At 31.5% G+C, this 19486-nt stretch overlaps 2 long non-coding RNA genes across 5 annotated transcripts in view; one reads left to right on the top strand and one right to left on the bottom strand.

Moving 5' to 3' along the window:
* Nucleotides 1–3739, top strand: part of LOC146993183 (uncharacterized) — a 175237-nt gene extending 171498 nt beyond the window's left edge. For all 3 annotated transcript variants that reach the window (XR_015038294.1, XR_015038295.1, XR_015038293.1), the window contains one exon: nt 3610–3739. This is a non-coding gene — a long non-coding RNA (uncharacterized LOC146993183). The remainder of the gene's footprint in view (nt 1–3609) is intronic.
* Nucleotides 1–19486, bottom strand: part of LOC146993178 (uncharacterized) — an 880479-nt gene that overhangs the window by 233615 nt on the left and 627378 nt on the right. The gene's annotated exons all lie outside the window — the stretch shown is intronic.

Here is a 19486-nt window from a genome sequence, read left to right as displayed (position 1 = left end):
AACCTATTTGCGAAGATCTATTTAAAACTGATTTCACACATAAAAATTCGTTTTGAAATCAAATCAGAGATGTTTTATTATTATCGAAGTAAAATTCTGCAGAATAACTTTCCACTTTGTTTTGCAAAGCACTCTGAAAGTTTCTTTTGGACTTCTTTCCGTTCTCTTGGCAAATGCATGACAGAAATATTTTTTGAGAAAGCTGATGTCTTTTGCTTATAAGAATGATTGATGCAACTGTATGCGTGCCGCTGTAAAGAGCACATGTTTTTTCTTTAATTGGGTAATTCTTCGCTAGAAGATCAGACATTGCTTTTTGTGTTATTTAACAATTTCTTCATCTTATCTTCAGTTAAAAGCTCTTCTTCATAATGAGCGCTTTTATTATCAAGGGGTTTTATAAGACCCCAATTCTTCTTTTGTAATTTTCTGATTCATTGTTTGACTTCTCTGTCTTTCATATGTGAAAATTCTTCGGCATCGATTGCTTTTGAAATTTGTAAGATTTTTCGGGCTTCATTTTCAGTCCATGGAAATTGTTTAAAGTAGCAGATAAATTCTTTCCGGTGTTGATGGATGAATGTTGCACCACGTATGAATGAAATTCTAGCAGTGGACAAATAAAATGGGATCTTTTAAGGTACTGCTATACGCGAAATCATGCTTTAAAAGTCTGCGCACAGCAAGTACCTGCCGTATTAAAAATGATAGACTACGAAATATGACTTGAAGAATTGTATGAGTTATTTGGAATGCAGATTGGGAGTTTAGTCGTGATAGGTAAACAGTCTATACAGATGACCGGAAATAATAAAAATTTAGATGGGTGTACTATAAAGTATTTTACTCCTGGACCATGGAGTAGTCATAAACAGTACTTGTGTAAAAACAGATTAAAGTATATGAATTCCCTGTTTAAGAAAGGAATTTCTCTATGACAGTATGCAGTCTGTATCATAGCTGGAATAGCGAGGTGTTGTGTCTTCAGGGAAACAAAATCTGTTATTCTGTAATTTTTCCTGAAAATGTGTGTTTAAATTTTGTTACCTAGGTAACCTATTTTTAACTCTTTCTATATGAAAATAAAACCAAATACAGACAAAGAAATAAAATTGCATTCCTTCCCTTGGTGCAGTTATTAACAACTTTAACTTAATGGGAGCCAATTTTAAGTTTATAAAATTTTGGCTAGCTGCAATTATATATTGCACTTTTAATATTTCAGTTATAAGTGCATTACACAAAGTATAAAAATGTGTGGTATAATATCTTAAAGAAAAGGTATACTCATTGTATTATTTACAAAAAAATTCAGCAAGATGAAAATTAAATACAGGGAAATCATATTTTAATGTGAAATTTAACATTGCATTTCTTCTGAGAGTTTTTTTTTCTCCCTCTGGTACATGCGATGTTATTGCTAAATCCATGCAGTCGTCCAGATGTTTGTTTGTTATTCTGTATCTGAACATTGATTTTAACAAGATTGTTGTTGAAAATCCTCTTTCACATTTTTAGGTAGATCGAAAGCAGGAATTTATCTTTTTAAAAGTTTAACAGTTCATGATTTTTCTGATCTAGGACTATTCAAATGGCTTTTTGTGATATTCTTTATCTTAATTAGGATGAAAACCAGTTATTTCTATTTCTAGATCAGTAGAATTGTTAACATATTTGCAATCTTTTACAATTTTTCTTAAACACTAGTCTTATGTAATGGGTTTGAAGTGAACGTAGTAGTTGGCCTAATTTTAAATACACTCAAAACATCTAATTTAGAAACTAATTTAAGCTCGATGAGATTTTCCAAATGTTTGTTTCAGTTTTCTTATATTTCACGCTTTAGTTCTCCAGATTTTCAAAGTGGAAAAATGTACATTGCATTATGGTAAAAATGTATATTCCTTATATTTGTGTAATATTTTTACAAAATTAATTCTGATTTAAAATTAATTTAAAATACCCTTAAATTTAAAAACTTTAGTTTAGTTCTCCCCCCCCCCTCTTCAAGTTTAAGATTTTAGTTATTATGTCTGTAAGAATGACTAAATCATAGAACCAATTATGGTCAATAATTTCCTCATAAGTTTCGTTTCTAGATTTTTAAAATTCTTCTATGAAACTTTTGTAACAGAAGCTGGGATGGAACCCAGGCAGCCAGACAGAATGTCCCTTCCCTGAGTGAAAATTTCTATCATTTCACTGAAAGTGACATTATAATATTTCAGAATAAACTCTCGTAACACTAATAAATGTATGTAGATTTTTTTTTTAATGTTTATATAATGCGTGTTTGGTTCTTACAAGATTTTGAGCTATTATATTACTAATTCTGTATGTGAGCTAAGACAGTTTAATATAGAACATCTGCTTCAAGACTAAAAGTAAAGTATTTGAATTGTGTTTTACCTTTCGTGTGTTTTGAGAGGTACGTTCTAATCAACAATTTATGGAATTCCTCGGTACTGGACATCTCACATAGCTGACAAAATTTCATTCCTATGTTTAGGTTTTATAGTACAATAAGTTGAGCATCCCTACATTAGTATATGACTTTGATTCCTTCGAAAGAAAAAAAAGAGTATCTTAGTTTTGTTTAATTTTTGGTCAAAATTTTAGTATATAGGTAATTGCAATAGCTCGTTCACGAAATTTTATTTAAATTTTTTGCATCATTTCAAAATGGTATATCATTCAATGGCATTTGATGTGTTTTGGCTTGCTGTATTAAAGCGGGGCTCGATCCCGTGCAGCTAGACAATATGTTCTTTCCCTTAGTGAAATATTGCTATAATTTCATTAAAGTGACGTGGTAATATTACAGGATAATTTCTTGTACATTGGACTAAGCTATCCTCTCTCATGGATGAGTGTACCTAAGTAAAGGACTTTTAATTAGAAAGGGTTCTTGCGTTAAAATTCTGAATGAAATATATATTTTATGGTTTATGACTTTTGTTTCCAAGATGTTTTTCGAAATCTGTTTTTCGAATGGTGTTTTTGAGCCCTTTCTAAAAAAAAAAAAAAAAAAAAAAAAAAAAAGCTATAAAAGTATATATGTATAGCTCTTTTAATGTCAATATATTGCGAGTTTGATTCTTACTCTTTTTTGATCTGTTATGTCACTAATTCTGTGTGTGAATTAAGATACTTTTATATATAACACCTACTTCAAAGCTAACAGAGTAAAGTTTATTTTGTTTATTTGTCATTTAAAATTACCTGCTTATTGAATTTCGGTGCCATTTTTGTACCTGCGCTAAAATTATTTACTTTTCTCAAAGATCATTTTCCCTTTTATTCTGTGTATCTGTAATAACTGTATAATTTTTTTTTCTTTCATTGTTCATGTTGTACCCATACATTAAAAACCTCTTTCGCTTACTGTACTTCTGTCGTATAAGGAAAATCATTTGCTTTTCTATCGACTGCAATCTTGATTTTAGTAACAATGTAGCACATTGCTGGAATTTAAAACAAAGAAGGCTACTTTCGAAGTTTTATATATTAAGAAACAATATTAGATATTTCTCTTTGTGTATAGATATTCTTTAATTTCAAAGTAGTTAAAATCTAATGATTCCTTCCCCCATCCTTGGCCTCTTCTAGTGTAATTTGTCATCATTTTTGTGCACTCTTGGATTGCAGAACATATCATGAAAGAAAAAGAATGGAGAAATAGTGCAGAGCAAAAAGACATCTGTGGCTGTTAATTCTTGTTTTATATTAACTTTATTTTCACTAGAAATGCTTGAATCTTATAATTTGTAGGTCCCTTTTCACATGTTGCTTTATATTGGAGTTTTACTACTTATTTATTTTACGTGAACGCTTCACATTATGTTTGAATGTTTAGGGTAGCGTCTATGCATTAATTTCTTAGGTTTTGAATTCCGTATTGAAGTGTTTGATTTGGTGCTTTCTTTATATTGTATTGTAATATTCGAAGTGAGGTTGAACTGTTAATCACACTATAATTATCAGAAGTCTGAGATTTGTTAGAGTTCTGTTGCTTCTTAGTGGTTTCAAAATTACTGCTGTAATGTAATTTTTTCCCAAGTGGCCTCCTTTCGCATTACGAGGAGGAGGCTATGAATTTTCCTCTCTGTCTGGCCTAATATTTTCCTTGTCCAACGGTGTCTTGTCTTCCCAACAGGTCAGTGTAATTGCACTGCCTGTGTATAAACCAATTTTTTTTCAGTTTTTTCTGAATTTAGAGTCTCTCTATCAAGTGCTGTTTCTCTTAAAACCAATGAAAGTTAAATGTTGAACAAAAAAAGAAATGTAAATAAAAATTTAATGAGTATTCGTAAAGAAAGTTAGTGAGACCAAATTGTCTTCTGTTAAGGCTGCTCAAAATGTGCTTTTTATTAGTTGTTTCAAGCATACTTTATTATATTTTCCCCTTAATCCGAACTATTTTGGCATATTGTGAAGTTTTATGAACCTATTTGTGAAGATCTACAGATTAAAGTATATGCATTCCCTGTTTAAGAAAGGACTTTCTCTATGACAGTATGCAGTCTGTATCATAGCTGGAATAGTGAGGTGTTGCGTCTTCAGGGAAACAAAATCTGTTATTCTGTAATTTTTACTGAAAATGTGTGTTTAAATTTTGTTGCCTAGATAACCTATTTTAACTCTTTCTATATGAAATTGAAACCAAATACAGACAAAGAAATAAATTTGCATTCCTTCCCTTGGTGCAGTTATGCGCAATTTTAACTTAATGGGAGCCAATTTTAAGTTTATAAAATTTTGGTAAGCTTCAGTTATATATTGCACTTTTAATATTTCATTTATGAGTGCATTACACAATGCATAAAAATGTGTGGTATAATATGTTAAAGAAAATGTATACTCTTTTTATTATTAACAGAACATTCAGCAAAATGAAAAATAAATACCAGAACGAAAGCCACAATTTATCTTTTTAAAAGTTTAACATTTCGGTGATTTTTCTGATCTAGGACTATTCAAATGCCTTTTTGTGATATTCTTGATCTTAATTAAGGTGAAAATCAGTAATTTCCATTTCTAGATCAGTAGAATTGTTAACATGTTTGCAGTCTTTTACCATTTTTCTTAAATACTAGTCTTATGTAATGGGTTTGAAGTGAAGGAAGTTATTTGGCTTAATTTTAAACACACTCAAAACATCTAATTGAGAAACTAATTTAAGCTCGATGAGATTTTCCAAATGTGTGTTGTAGTTTTCTTTTATTTCGCGCTTTAGTTCTCCACATGTTCAAAGTGACAAATCGTAGATTACATTATAGTAAAAATGTATATTCCTTCAATTTGTGTAATACACACGCAACATCCACAGCTATTTTAGATAATATGATCAGCTTGGCTACATGGAACTTAAACATCAAAGGAAACCGTCTGTTTCCACCAACTCTTGGAGAATTTACAAGCCATCTGATTGCCTCCGCTCGTCCCCCCGTCTGGACGCTATCTCGCATTGGTCTCGACTGCTCCGCACTGTGCTAAGATGGGATGACGTCACCTCCCTAGGTATTCTAAGTCAGCATTGGTCGTCGATGATTTCTACATGAATATGTTCTGGATGCTCTGGAATATTTTTAATTTAATTTATTAATTTGTCTTATTTTTATTATCGGTTATAGTGAAGTCAATGTTCAATTATTAAAGACTTTTTTATTACTCTTTGAGTTTTCCGGCATTGAGAGGAATATTTTGTATCACTTAGTGAAAGTTTTTTTAATGGCGATATGAAAGCTCTATCTGACCGTATAACATATACAAATGCTAAATGAGTCAAATTTGCTGAGTAAAATATCAGCAGATATTATATTCCTGTGACTAATGCAAGGTTGGACTTTGTGTACACCTGTTTCAAAGAATATCATACACTGTCTCATTTTGAAACATTGCTTACTTTTCGTTGTTTGCTCGTTGAATTTTTATGAAACATGGTTTTAATATTTTTTAATTGTGTGTTGTGTTAAATAAAATTTGCGATTGTTTGGATATTTTTCCATGTATATTTATTTGTGGGAAAAGGGCAAAATTATATTATTTTAGAAGGAGTATTTTATAAAATCTTTAAGGAAAATATAATAATAAAGGTTTAGAATTAATTCTGACGACTACCTGAATGTTCTTCTCATAATGTACCCAAAATTAGAAGACGAATTTCATTTATCCTTTTTTTTTTTTTTTTTTTTTTTTTTTTTTTTTAAGACTAAATTCTACTATGAAACTTATGTTACAGAAGCTCGGATGGAACACGGGCAGCCAGAGAGAATGTCCCTTCCCCGAGTGAAATGTTTCTATCATTTCCTTGAAAGTGACCTTATGATATTTCAGGATCAATCCTCGTACACTAATAAATGTATATAGATTTTTTTAATGTTAATAGAGTCAAAAGTCGTTAATCCGGACACCCATAATCTGAAATGATCTATAATCCGGACCTCAAAGCTACAAACTTTCTGCGCATGTGTTGTGCGTACGGCAACGCAATTGATAAACAGACGGCGCGCAATGAACTGTAAGTTGATCTGTCAGCACTATCCTTATCTTCAGGGCAGATGTTTTTATTTTATTCGGCTTATAATGTAGATTTCATCTCGATGTACTCAGTCTTTGATATGATTTAAATCAAATTCCTCGTCATTATAAATATCACGAATACAAATCAAATAGTTTTCTGGTTGCAATTTTCTACTTTCGACTATGCGTAATGTATGCTTTACGCATGCGCGCGTTGAAAGAAATGTTAAATAAAGTAAACAAATAAATATTAAGTTTTTTTTTTTTTTTTTTTTTTTTTTGTAAATTTTGATACCCTTTAGATAATAATTGCTCTTTATTTCATAAATTACGGTTTCATATTTTTCATTTTATAATTTCTGCATGCCATCTTACCAGATTTGAACTGATGATCTATAATCCATAAAAATCGATAATTCGGAATCGACGAAGTCCCGACGAGTCCGGATTATAGACTTGACTGTATAATGCGTGTTTGATTCTTACAATATTTTGAGCTATTATATCACTAATTCTGTATGTGAATTAAAACAGTTTAATATAGAACACCTGCTTCCAGGCTAAGAGTAAAGTATTTGAATTATGTTTTACCTGTCGTCTGTTTTCAGACGCAGGTTCTATTCTACAATATATAGAATTTCTAGGTATTGGACATCTCAGATAGCTGACATAATTTCATTCTTATGTTTAGGTTTTATAGTACAATAAGTTGAGCATCCCTATATTAGTATATGACTTTTGTTCATTGGAAAGAAAAGGGAGTATCTTTGTTTTCTTGAATTTTTGGTCAAAGTTTTAGTAGGTAGGTAATTGCAATAGCTCTTCCACAAAATTGCATTTAAAATTTTTGCAATATTTTAAAATGCTGTATCATTCAATTGTATTTGATGTGTTTTGGCTTTCTGTATTAAAGCTGGGCTGAAACCGGGGCAGCTAGACAACATGTTCTTTCCCTGAGAAAAATTAATTCTGTTAAAAATACATTTATGTCATTAAATGAAGAGGTTAGATGAAATATTCAAATCGTCTAGCTTCTACATTTAGTTTGACAGTAAAAAGTCTGAAAATAATATTAATACTTTGGTGAAAAATATCTTTATTTGTACCAAGTGTTGCAAATCAATCTAAAGTTATTTCTCAGAATAATATATAAAAACTGTTACCCTCTAGCTACATTCCTGAAAGTAAGCATTAAGTATTTAACAAATAGATTTGATCATATTTTATGCATCATGCAGACTATATTTCCAGCTCTTTCATTAAAGTGCAATTTATTTTCAGTGTATGGACATGAAATATCTTCTAAAATACTGTACAAGCCCAGTCACTTATTTGAAATTTAATTCAGTTTTCATATAAGAATTAAAATTTGCCAGACAATTGCTTTCTTAACAGTTGTAATTTAACACTTTTGACTTTAATGTTTCAGAAATTTGCTAAATCGAGTTTATCTTTGTGTGACCTTACATCAAAGGCACCGATAATAAATTTGTTTTGGCATTCACTGGTTAAATTTTTAAAGAAAACTTATTGATGTAAAAGAAGGAACAAATTATACTTATCTTGGTAGTATGTCTTATGATATTGTCTTAAGTTATCGCGTCTTATGGTTATTTATGGTGTCTCATGATATTGCAGTAACTTAAAGTGCATTTCATAGAACTTGTTGTTTCTTAAGTTGCATAACCTATTTTCATAACTTCTTGTGATCTTTATGTTTTACTGTTCCATGTTATCAAATATATATAAAAGGTAAATTTCTAGTTAAATATTCTTCCATTCACAGCACAGTGATATAATGTGTGTTCGCATTTATTATACAGTTATGATCATTATTCATTATAGAGTTTTATATATTTATTATATGTATTTAATTTATATCATTATGTATTATATAATTTTGCTTTTAGAATACAGTAAGACCCCGCTTAACGCTGTTTCGGTTTAGCGCTCTTTTATTTCAACCCGGGGATTCCACGAAATCGCTCGCGGCATACCGGGATTCCACGAAATATTATGCAGCGATAGGTTTCAAATACATATCCGAAAGAGTGTACTTGTATTTCTTGTTTGGTGCGGTATTGTACAGACATATTTTGAAGGGGTAAATGTGGAAGATGTCGAAGAAATAATTCAAGAAGCAGCGGCTAGTCTTTCTAATGATGAGCTCAAGGAATTAACTGAACAAGAAGAAAACAAAAATGTTGACAGCAGTGATTCAGAAGAAGAGCAAAAAGAACTTTCGATGGCGTTTGTAAAATGGACTTTGTCTACCATAACTGAAATAATGGATCAATTCATTGAAAATGATCCGAATTTTGACAGGAGCTCAAAAGTAAGGCGTGGTGTTAGAGATGCTCTATCCGTTTATGAAGAACTTTTAAGAGAACAACGCAAAAGAAAAAGGCAAACAACATTAGATGCTTTTGTCACAAAAAGGCAGAACACTGAAAACGCGGAAGGCTAACTAAATATGACTGACTTAGAATTTTATTTGTTTTTTTTAAGAATATTCGTTTTGTTATTTATATTTTGTTTTTATTTTTGCAAGAAATAATAATGTGGTATTAATTTGGGCTTTAAGAAATAAATGTTTGGTTTTATTTTTATTAAAAAAACATACTTTTTAAATTTAATACCTAACCAATTTCCTAGCCATCTTCCCCTAACCCCAATATTTACATGTAAAGATAGCCTCGTTTAGCGCTGTTTCGCATTACGCTCTACTTTGATGGAACGTATCCCCTGCATTAAGCGGGGTCTTACTGTATATCACAATATATAATTTGAATTGCTTATAGAACTATTATGTTTTTCATATGTTGATGAGATCTGTGTGTCTTTTAGGTTAATTATTTTCATAAAGGAATTAAAATAAAATCATACCCTTTTAATTCAATTCACATTTTACTATAAAAAAAAATTTTTTTTTAAAGTCACATTTGATAACAATATAAAAAATGTTGACAGAAACTTTAAAATTATTCCTATTTTTATTGGCAAGTACCAGAAGTAGAACTGCATGAAACACACAAGAACATATCCATATTTAGCCAATCACTATTCATTTCTAACTGTTAATGATTGAATAAAAGAAAATACAAGTATAAAGTTCTATGAATAAAAGAAGAGTTACACTAAAGAAATTTTTTTTAATATACATTACATCTTAATTCTATATAATTATTCTTTTGTTTTTCACTTGCTCTTGACATTAGTTGATGACAGCTGATTCCTGTCAGAAATATTGTTCCTTATAAAAAAATACACACATAAATTTTATGTTTTATTATATAGAAAAATCTATGTACTCTTCTGTTATAGGGACTGGATTCAGAAATGTAGTATGTATGTGTGTATGCACTTTTATATGTGTGTTTATATACAAACATACATGCATACGTACATATATACGTGCATATGTGAACGCATTCATACATACATTTCTGAATTCGGTCCTGATAACAGAAGTGTACCAAATTTTGCCGCAGTTGTTAAATGAATAGTCTAAGGTAAAATGGTTATGGTTTATTTGATTACAGTAAAGCTTGCTCAGGCTCATCTATACCTAAGGGTGTAGATGATGCCCTTGTGTAGTGCTTTCGATTGAAAACTGGCACACATTAATATTACATGTGTATAATCAGCTATGAAATATGCACCAAGAAACTGAAATTGTCAACAGTAATTTAGTATACTTTATTCTGTGTTACATACGAATAGTACATTGTTTTTGGACAAAGCCATATAAAGCATACACAATCAACCTCATTCAAATACTAAATATTTAAGTATTTTCTGATTATCCAACCCCTAGTTTCAGCATTTTATAAAAGTGTTAGGATTTTTTTTATGCATTCCTGGTACACGTGCGACCAAAGACAGTGCATACAAATGGTTATGATTTTATAGTTAACCGTTATTTTGCTGGCAAATGCCTTTTTTATTATAATTATTAGAATTCTGGAGTCTATGTACTTATAAGAAAGAAAGCGTCGTCTTTCCTTAAAAATACAATGTTTTCTGTAAGAATAAAGAATAAAAAATGTGCATTTTATGAAATTGTACTTTTTAAATGATCAAATTTCTACCAAAGTGCTTTTAATATTCTGTGATGGATGGAATTCTCTTATGAAAATTATGTTATGGTACTTGAAATGACTTCTTGTTTTCTTAAGAATTTTAACCAGATAATGAAGCTCTTACAACATATTTTATCTGATTAATGTAATTTATGCCTTTTTTTTTAAATGAAATGGCTGTTGTATATAATGATTGTAGTTGTTTATCTAAGAGGTGTGTTATATTTTCCCATGAAACTGTTATGGCATACTAAAATTCATTTGATATTTTTTTTTGGGGGGGGGGTATTATATTTCTGTTGCAAAGATATTAAGGTATATTGATGATTATCTTCAAACTCCTAATATTTTTACTCAACCTTCGACCATTTTGGGCAAACATAAACTGATAACAATGTATGTTAGCCCCAATAATGGATAAACATGATATCGAAATATACTCATAAATTCTCGTTGGTTTTTTATAGCACTGAGAAATTTTTAATAAACCACTTTTACCTCTTGATTATCGAACCAAATAAATTTCCCCAAATTTCCACAAGTTTCAATATATAATTTTTCAAAGTTTTTTATACGCTATAGCTGTATAGTTTCTGTTGATCATGTAACTCAAAAAGAAATATATGTTTCTCCAAATGTATGTCAGAATAATTTTTGTAAGAACAATATTTCCATCAATCTTCTTGACTGACAGGAAAAAACATGTGTAGATAATGTGTGAAGTTATTATAGCATAAAGACATGGCACCAATTTTACAACAAATCTGAAATTTTTTTTTTGTGTGTCTTTGGTTACTCTAAATGCTATAATTTATTCAGGAAATTTAAATAATTCTTTGGCATAATGTAATTTATATCCTCTATGTTGCTACAATTCTGTTTCAGTACAAGACCATTATGTCAGTGTAAGATTTCGTAAGTGGAGACTTGGTTTCTAATCTTTGTGTAATATAATACGGAGAAGCTCTTACTGGGAATTTTGATATGTATAATTTATTCTTGTATTAGATTGAAATGGACTCGGTGTTTTCATTTAGGATGTTTCATATTCAAAGAGTTAGTTCAGTGTTTCATATTCAAAGATGATGAAGTTCATACAATGTTATTCATTAATAGACTTATCACACAGACCTTTTTAATAGACTTATTCTTAAATTTTTTGTTCAGACATAATGTTACTAATTAAAAACAGCATTAGAAAAGCAAATCTGGTTAAAAGAAAACTTCAGTTATTTTTAAAATTTATTTTATATTTAAATGCTTTTGTTAATATAAAAACAACAATAAACGCATTTCTAAATAATAAGGTTATTAAGAATCCTTAAGAAAATTTGGAACATTTATAAAGGTTTGCAAGGTGAAAACATCGATTTTGTTATCATTCACATGGATTTGACATGTTTTGAGTATGCTCCTGCTGGATTGGTAGAAGCTTGGTAAATCTTAACAGATAAAGATATAACATGTGAAAAAAAAATCTTAACAGATCTTGCAATACTCAATTTCCCTAGAAATGCGAACTAATGAGAACATGAGACGTTCAAGTAAAGTCCCCTCACTGACATTCGGAAACCTTTCCCTTTAGGAATGGCAATAAATTTGGGGGACTTGAGTAGGAACGCGTAAATTTCTCGCCATGCTATCGTATCTAGTGTATTGTTATCGATGGTTAGAGTTAGTTATCCTCGCAGGAAGGAAAATTTGTGTTCTTAAATGTGCGTAAAGTGACAACGAGTACAATAAGAGTGAAATACTGCAATAAATGGCTCATTGCTTCTATACATCGTCTTGTCACAGTATCCACAAGTGTAACCAAATACCGGGAGCGAAAAGTGTGACCAGTAACTTTACATTCATCCTTCGGATTCAGATTGAGGACTCATTTTACCCGTGACACACATCCGTTTAATGGCTATAATTATATCAACAAAGAGCCGCGGTCAAAGAAAACATTCTCTCTCACCAAGATTTCCCTCATTTTTTGTTTCCACCCACTCATACGCTAACACCATCATTCTCTTTTGCCCTGTTTTCAGCATTATCTGAATTTTCATCAGCTATACTTTATAAATTTTAATTATTACTTTATATTATTTTAATAATATTTAATTTTTGTGATGATAAAAGAAGTTTTTTCACCTTACGATCAGAGCTTAAATTGGGCCGGAGCTCCCCGGATCCCGGCTCCGATGCTTCTTAGTTTTTGTAAAAAATCATAATTCCAGCTGGAGTGCACCAGAGCTCTAAACAAGAAGGATGCTGCACTTGTAATTGAATATTGTAATTGAATAACAATTTCAGTAGGAATTCTATCTTGAAAATTTTATTTTTAGCAATAAATTTATATTAAAAATCGCTCATTAAATTGAAATTTATCTGTTTACATTTAATTTAATTGTAAATATTTAATTACTTTAATCTTTAATTATTAAATCTTTCAATAAATAATTAACTAATTATCTAATAGCTATCAATTAAATTGTAATTAATTATATATAATTATTGATTAAATAGCATTTAATAAACAATAATTAAATTAATTTGATAATAATTGATTAATAGCTATTAATTAATTTGATAATAATTGACTATTGAATTTTAAAATTATTAATTACTTTAATAGTCGTTTTATTTATTTACTCTTGTTCCCTATTTGCTGACGGTCTTCCATAGGGCTCCGGCACTTCTAATTTTAGAAATTAAGCTAAATAGCTATATATTATGTATAAATTATAATATAATGTATAACATATAATGCTATGTATTATGTGTGCTATTATGTATGTATAAATACAATAAACGCATATATAGATCAATATATTTTTAGTATATAATGATTCAAAATAAATTTTATGGAAAAAAAACACACTTTTGACAGCAAAGAATTTCTGGACATCCAAAGTTAAATACATATGAAATCATCTGCTTACATTCAGTGAACGTTAAAATCAAAACAACGACACAATGCTTACAACAGCCAGCAATTCCTCCTTTAGATGAACAAGAAATGTTTTAAAAAAAAATTAATTATTTTTCCTTTTCCAACAATGAAATGTCCGTCGATTTCATGCGATCATTACACTATAGAACTTACCCTTCAATGGGAAGTCAAAATTTGTACATTGGGTTTTTCAAGTAAAATTCCGTGCTTTACCAAATGATGCGCTTTTTAAAATTCTCTCTGCTTCAGTAATATAGCGAGAATTTATTTCTCCTTGAACAAAATCAAACATTTCGCAAAAGCTAAGCAACTCCATTTTTGGATGGACGAAGTCAGATCACAAATCAAAATACCGGTTTTAACCGCCATACCTAAATGCGAATTTAATCGCGGATAAAAAGATAAGGAAAAGTAGTAGAAAATATCATATCTAGAGCTTTAGCAACTTTCCACACAGAATGGTCGGTGTGCGAAAGACTTTCAATGAAGTTGTCCCAGCAATTGTTTCTGTACTCTTGGATAAGTTTTCTGAGGTTCCGTTTGGCAGCATTAAATCTTCTTTTGTCTTGGGTGGAGTGAGAACGTTGATAAATTTTTCTTAGTCTATTTTTCTCTGTAATTTTCTGTCTAATATTCTGTGGGACCGTATAATTAGTCTGTTTTGGAATAAATTTGGCGTGGTTGACGGCTTCGTTGATTTTACTGCTAAGATAGACTGTGGCATCATGAATTTCGCTCTTATTAGTCATTTTAGTGGTAGCAGATATGTTTTCTTCAAGGTGTTAAGCATAGTTTTCCCAATTAATGCGGCACTTTATAGGCGGAAGACCATGCTTTAAGCCATACAAAGTGAAGCGTACTGGTAGGTGATCTGAAGAAAGTTCATTATCCACTTGGAGAAAAGGTATTTGAGGAACATTGAAGGTAATTAGGATGTCTAATACATCAGAAGTATTTGAGATTTGATGAAGAAGCGTAGGTTCATCTGGACCATAAATGTTGATATCAGGGTTGTTGATGATGTAATTATTAAGAATAATTCCGTCTGGATTATTTCGCCTGGAGTTCCAGTTAGCGTCCTTACAATTTAGGTCCCCCGCAATAATAGTTGGATAACTTGAGAATATAGTCAAGATCTTGAGTGTTAAGGCTATTGTTGGGTGGCTTATAAACAGCAATGATGAGATATTCTTTATTATCACTGTTCAAAATAGATACACTTGTTTCAAAGCTCATAAGGGGAAGAGGAAAGATGGTACTGTTCAGACATTTTTCATGAGAATAGCTGTACCGCCACCACGATTATGAAGACGGTCAGATCTATAGATGTTGTAGTTGGGAATTTTAAATTTGTCATTTGATTTGAGGTGGGTTTCACTTCATAAAATTACATCCAGACTGTGCTGGTTGATGTACTTTTGAATTTCAATTTTTTGATTTTTAATACCATTACTATTATAAAATATAAACATGTGCATTGAACTGTTAGATCCATAACGGATTCGACGTACGCAAACTGCCTAAGAGTTGAAGGGAGCCTTTTTTTTTTTTTTTTTTTTTTTTTTTTTTTTTTTAAGGCGGGTTACTACCTTGCCGTAGTTTATCATTTTTAAAGCGTTGGAGACTAAACTTTTAGAACCATTTTGCTTTCTAAAATGGGTTCCTTTTCTTATAAAAAGAAGGAACACATTTCCTTTTATTAAAGTACATATAAAAAAGGGTAGATTGTTCGCAATGTTTATCGTTTTCCTGAACGGTTGAAATAGTTTAAATGACTGATTGGGGGGGGGACAAAATCTTGTTTACATTTTTTTGATTTTCTTAGAATACATTTAGCTTCAAAGATGTGTTTTGCGCAATCAAGACTTTAATTCATTCCTCTTTGAAAATCATCGTCCGTGGAAAGATAATAAAAATTAGACAGAGGTTTTCTGTGTAGAAAATTTAGACATGAAATAAGCGATTAAATCAACTATTAAATGACTAATTAATCACATAATACTGGTTAATAACAATTCTGTATGCCTGTTTATTTTTTTATGGAAATATTTGGCATTTTCATGACACATAAAGTACTTCAAAGAACTTTGAAGTATTAGTTCAAGCACATTAATAAACTAAATTGAAATAAATAATGGGATGTAATTTAAAGGACAGAAAAAATTAATGTAAGAGATTTAGATTTAAAAATTTGCACACAGAAATGATTTATCAGATTGTATAAGGTTTTATTTCATAAATAAATTTTATTTCATAAATAACTTTGATTTTGAAATATGGCATTTGAACCTATAAACACGAGTGGATACTGAAAAAATGATGAATATATAAGAATATTATAATTTTTAGTAAGTTTTCTTATTGAATAATAAATTCTGACAGTCCTATGCTATAAGACGTCTAAGTTTGCATAAAAATTCCTCTCTTAAGGGGACTCATACACCTTAAAACCCATAAAATGTTCGAATAGGTGACTGTTGCAAGAATCTGGATAACTTATTTATTTTACAAGCAATTACTACCAACTTTTTACAGCTGACTGCATAATATAGCTGCTTTCTGAAACAGTAATCAGAAAGTTTGTGTTGCCACAAATATTTTTATAATTTATTCCGCTTTGTGACTACATTTTTCGTCATGTTTCCGCCATACCTACATGCGAATTTAATCGCGGATAAAAAGATAAGGAAAAGTAGTAGATAATATCCTAAAAATATTATTGTGTCCATGGGTGTAGTCAAAAGGAGAGGAAGCTGTGATCATTTGCAATAAATAGTGTCTCACACTGAGTATGTTTGCTAAGGCTGAATAGATGTGATGATGGGGGGGGGGGGAAAGGTTAGTGTTGAGATGCTTCGTATTCATGGTATTGAACATGGAATACAAGGCAATATGTATGCTTTCATCCTGAGACACAAAGCAAAAGACCCATAACATCAGACAAAAATATATATTGCTTTAACTAAAATAACTAAAGACAATAAACATAGATCGGTGGTATTTATTAATATATTTATCATAATTTATTACAAGTTTATTTATTGTCAGTTTGCTATCATAATTTATTACTTGTTAATTAATGCTAGTTTAACACATTGAAGAAAACAGTATTTATATTATCTCATAATTCTAAGAATTTATTTAAGGCAATGAAGAAAAAGACATTAAACAGATAGAAAACAACAGTTTGAGAAAAAAAAAATCGATGAGGTATAATATTTAAAGGCAAAAAAATATTTAAGCGATCTCAGGGGAAAAAAAAAAAAAAAGATCGGAGAGCGAAATAGCGCATAGCGCAACCTAATATACACGTCGCTCCGCAAAATCGGCTCACCAGCGGCCGAGCGGTAAAGTCGCTGAACACTGGTAGTTCGGTCCGAGGTTCGAATCCCGCGAACGGGCTGGCTGCATGGGTGTTTTCGTGGTTTTCCCCATGTGTAACGTGTATACGAGCCAGTTTCCCTTAGAAAGTCCTCCACGAAAGGCATCCCTCCTCTTAGGCAGATAGCCCTAGTGTGCTTTGCCATAATTAAATACACACACCTACACGCTCCGCAAAATCTCCATTTTCCCTCTCTGGAAACTGGAAATACCTCAAAACAAGACAGGACTAAGGCCTTATACTAGTAGATAGGGCTTAACCTGTATAGTAGGGCGGGCTCAGAAGGGAGAATTGTTGACAAACGAGAACTGACAACGAAGTTAGCGCCTGTTTGGAATTGTTACCACAAAAAGAGACGCAAGCAATGAGCAATTTCAAGCATTATTTAACGCTAAAAACTGGTGAGCAATTATATTAATAAATTTAAAAGCACTTAGATTTGATTTAGTTTAGATGAAAGAAGGATACTTATCTCAAAATTCCATGGTTTCTTCGTGTATTCTCTCAGTGTCCACTCTATCACTCTCATTAACATCGGAGCTAAATTAAGGAAAGAAGAGTTTAAAACTTTCGCTGCGGAGTTAGATCTAACCGTTGCGAAAGATGTGAAAATTGTTATTTTAAAAACTTTTATAAAGAAATAATAAAGTTTTGAAAACTTATCAAGAGTTAGTAAAAGCGTAGCTGATTACGCGCTTAAGCAAGGGAAAAAAACTCAAAGCCAAAAACAAGTCACAAATTGCGTTACAAAAACTTGAAAACGAAACAAAGGTAGAGTTAGATCAAATCAAACTAGCGCAGTTGGAGAAAGAACTTCAAATCGCGAATATCAAATCGAGTTGTCCCAAAATACGTCGTCTTCCACAGTAAAGCCATCAAAAGACAGCCATCAAAGACCTAATCCCTGATATCTCAGTTGATGAATTTGAGAATGCTGAAAAGACACTTTGTAGGTTTGGAACAGAAAGAATCATTTACATGCATAAAAGACTCCACTGTTCGTGCTTTGAGACTAATCGTAGACGAAATGGAATTTTCAGAGCGAAAACGGACGTCCTACAGCGTTAAGATGAAGAAAATTTCCAATATCCTCTCATTTTACCTTTAAAACACCCTCTTGTTTAGAGACTAATTTATGAGACACATGTAGAACTCCAGCATGCTGTTGTCAGCATTTTAATGGCAAATTTTAGAGAAAAATTTTGGATATAAAATCCAGAAAAACTGTTCGAAATATTATCAAATATTATCAGGAAATGTGTAAGATGTAAAAGATTTGCTACACAAAGAGTAGTAGTCGAGCCAGGATTTCCACCCGAATTCAAACTTAGAGAAAGGGCCGTTTTTGAAGTCGTCGATGTAGATCTAGCAGATCCTCTCTATCTCCGTGATGGATCTAAAGCTTGGATAGTCTAGATTCATTGCTAGAAGAGGTAGACCTTATGCAATATATTCCAACAACGGAACTAATTTGGTACGGACTAACAGTGTTCTTAAGAAAGTGAAGTAGAACGCCATATGTTCAGCTGTTTCTATTTAAAGGACACGATGAAAATTCAAACCTCCGACTGCTACCTGGCGGGAGAGGCTTGTGCGAATGATGAAAGAAAATTTTTAAGAAGAATATAAGGCCGAACTTTCTTAAATTACGAAGAGTTATATATTATATTATGTGATTGTGAACAAATGATTAATACACGACATATCACATACGTATCAAAAGATAATCAAGATCCTTCACCATTGACCCCTGTGATGTTCCTCCATGAATTGGCGTCATCAGGAGTTCCTGATATTGACTGCGTAGACTACCAAGAACTAAACCGCTGATCCAAATATCGACAGAGAATAAGACGTGATCTAAGAAACAGATTTCGTAGTGAATATCTTGGTCAGTTGAGACAACATGCGATAAAGAGGGGAAAATATCAACAGTGTCAAGTAGGCGATGTCGTTCTGTTGGAAGATAGCCAGAGACGCCGCACTCATTAGTGTTTAGCCAACATAATAGAGCTTTTTCCCAGTATAGACGGAAAAGTTAGACTAACGAGGGTCAAGATAAGAACTGAACTCTGCTTCCTCCAGTGGCCCGGCTTTCCCCGTCGGAGATCTCTATTCCCGAATCTGCTGGTCCTCTGTTCCACGGCAGAACATCTCGAGATAGAAACAACCCTACGACTGGTCAGGCTGATTGTGTTTCAGAACCTGCTTCAAGTCCTCACGTGATAACCAGAGCTGGAAGAGTTGTTGGTCTCCCTCATCGACTGGACCTGTGTGTATTGAGTTCCTCCGTACCGTCGGACCTCAATGGTGGGAGAAGATGTTACATCTAAACTCTGGACTGTCAGCGCCGTTACATCTAAAATCTAGAATAATCAAAACAAAAACGTACATAGAACTCTGATTTGCATTTAGCTACAACCAGAACAAGAACTAGAAAGATTGTATGAAGGAAAGAGCGTAATGTTCATCTAAACGTAGTCTATTAATTGTGTATAAATATAATCTATTTATGTTTCACAGAAGTCTAAGTGTCAATATTTTGAAGAATCTTTGAAT

This window comes from Stegodyphus dumicola, chromosome X1, assembly GCF_044657685.1.
Source record: "Stegodyphus dumicola isolate Sdum_Otavi_A_Nest chromosome X1, ASM4465768v1".
NCBI classification, from domain to species: domain Eukaryota; kingdom Metazoa; phylum Arthropoda; class Arachnida; order Araneae; family Eresidae; genus Stegodyphus; species Stegodyphus dumicola.
Note: the sequence above shows the minus strand (reverse complement) of the source record. Positions and strands in the feature narration are given on the sequence as shown.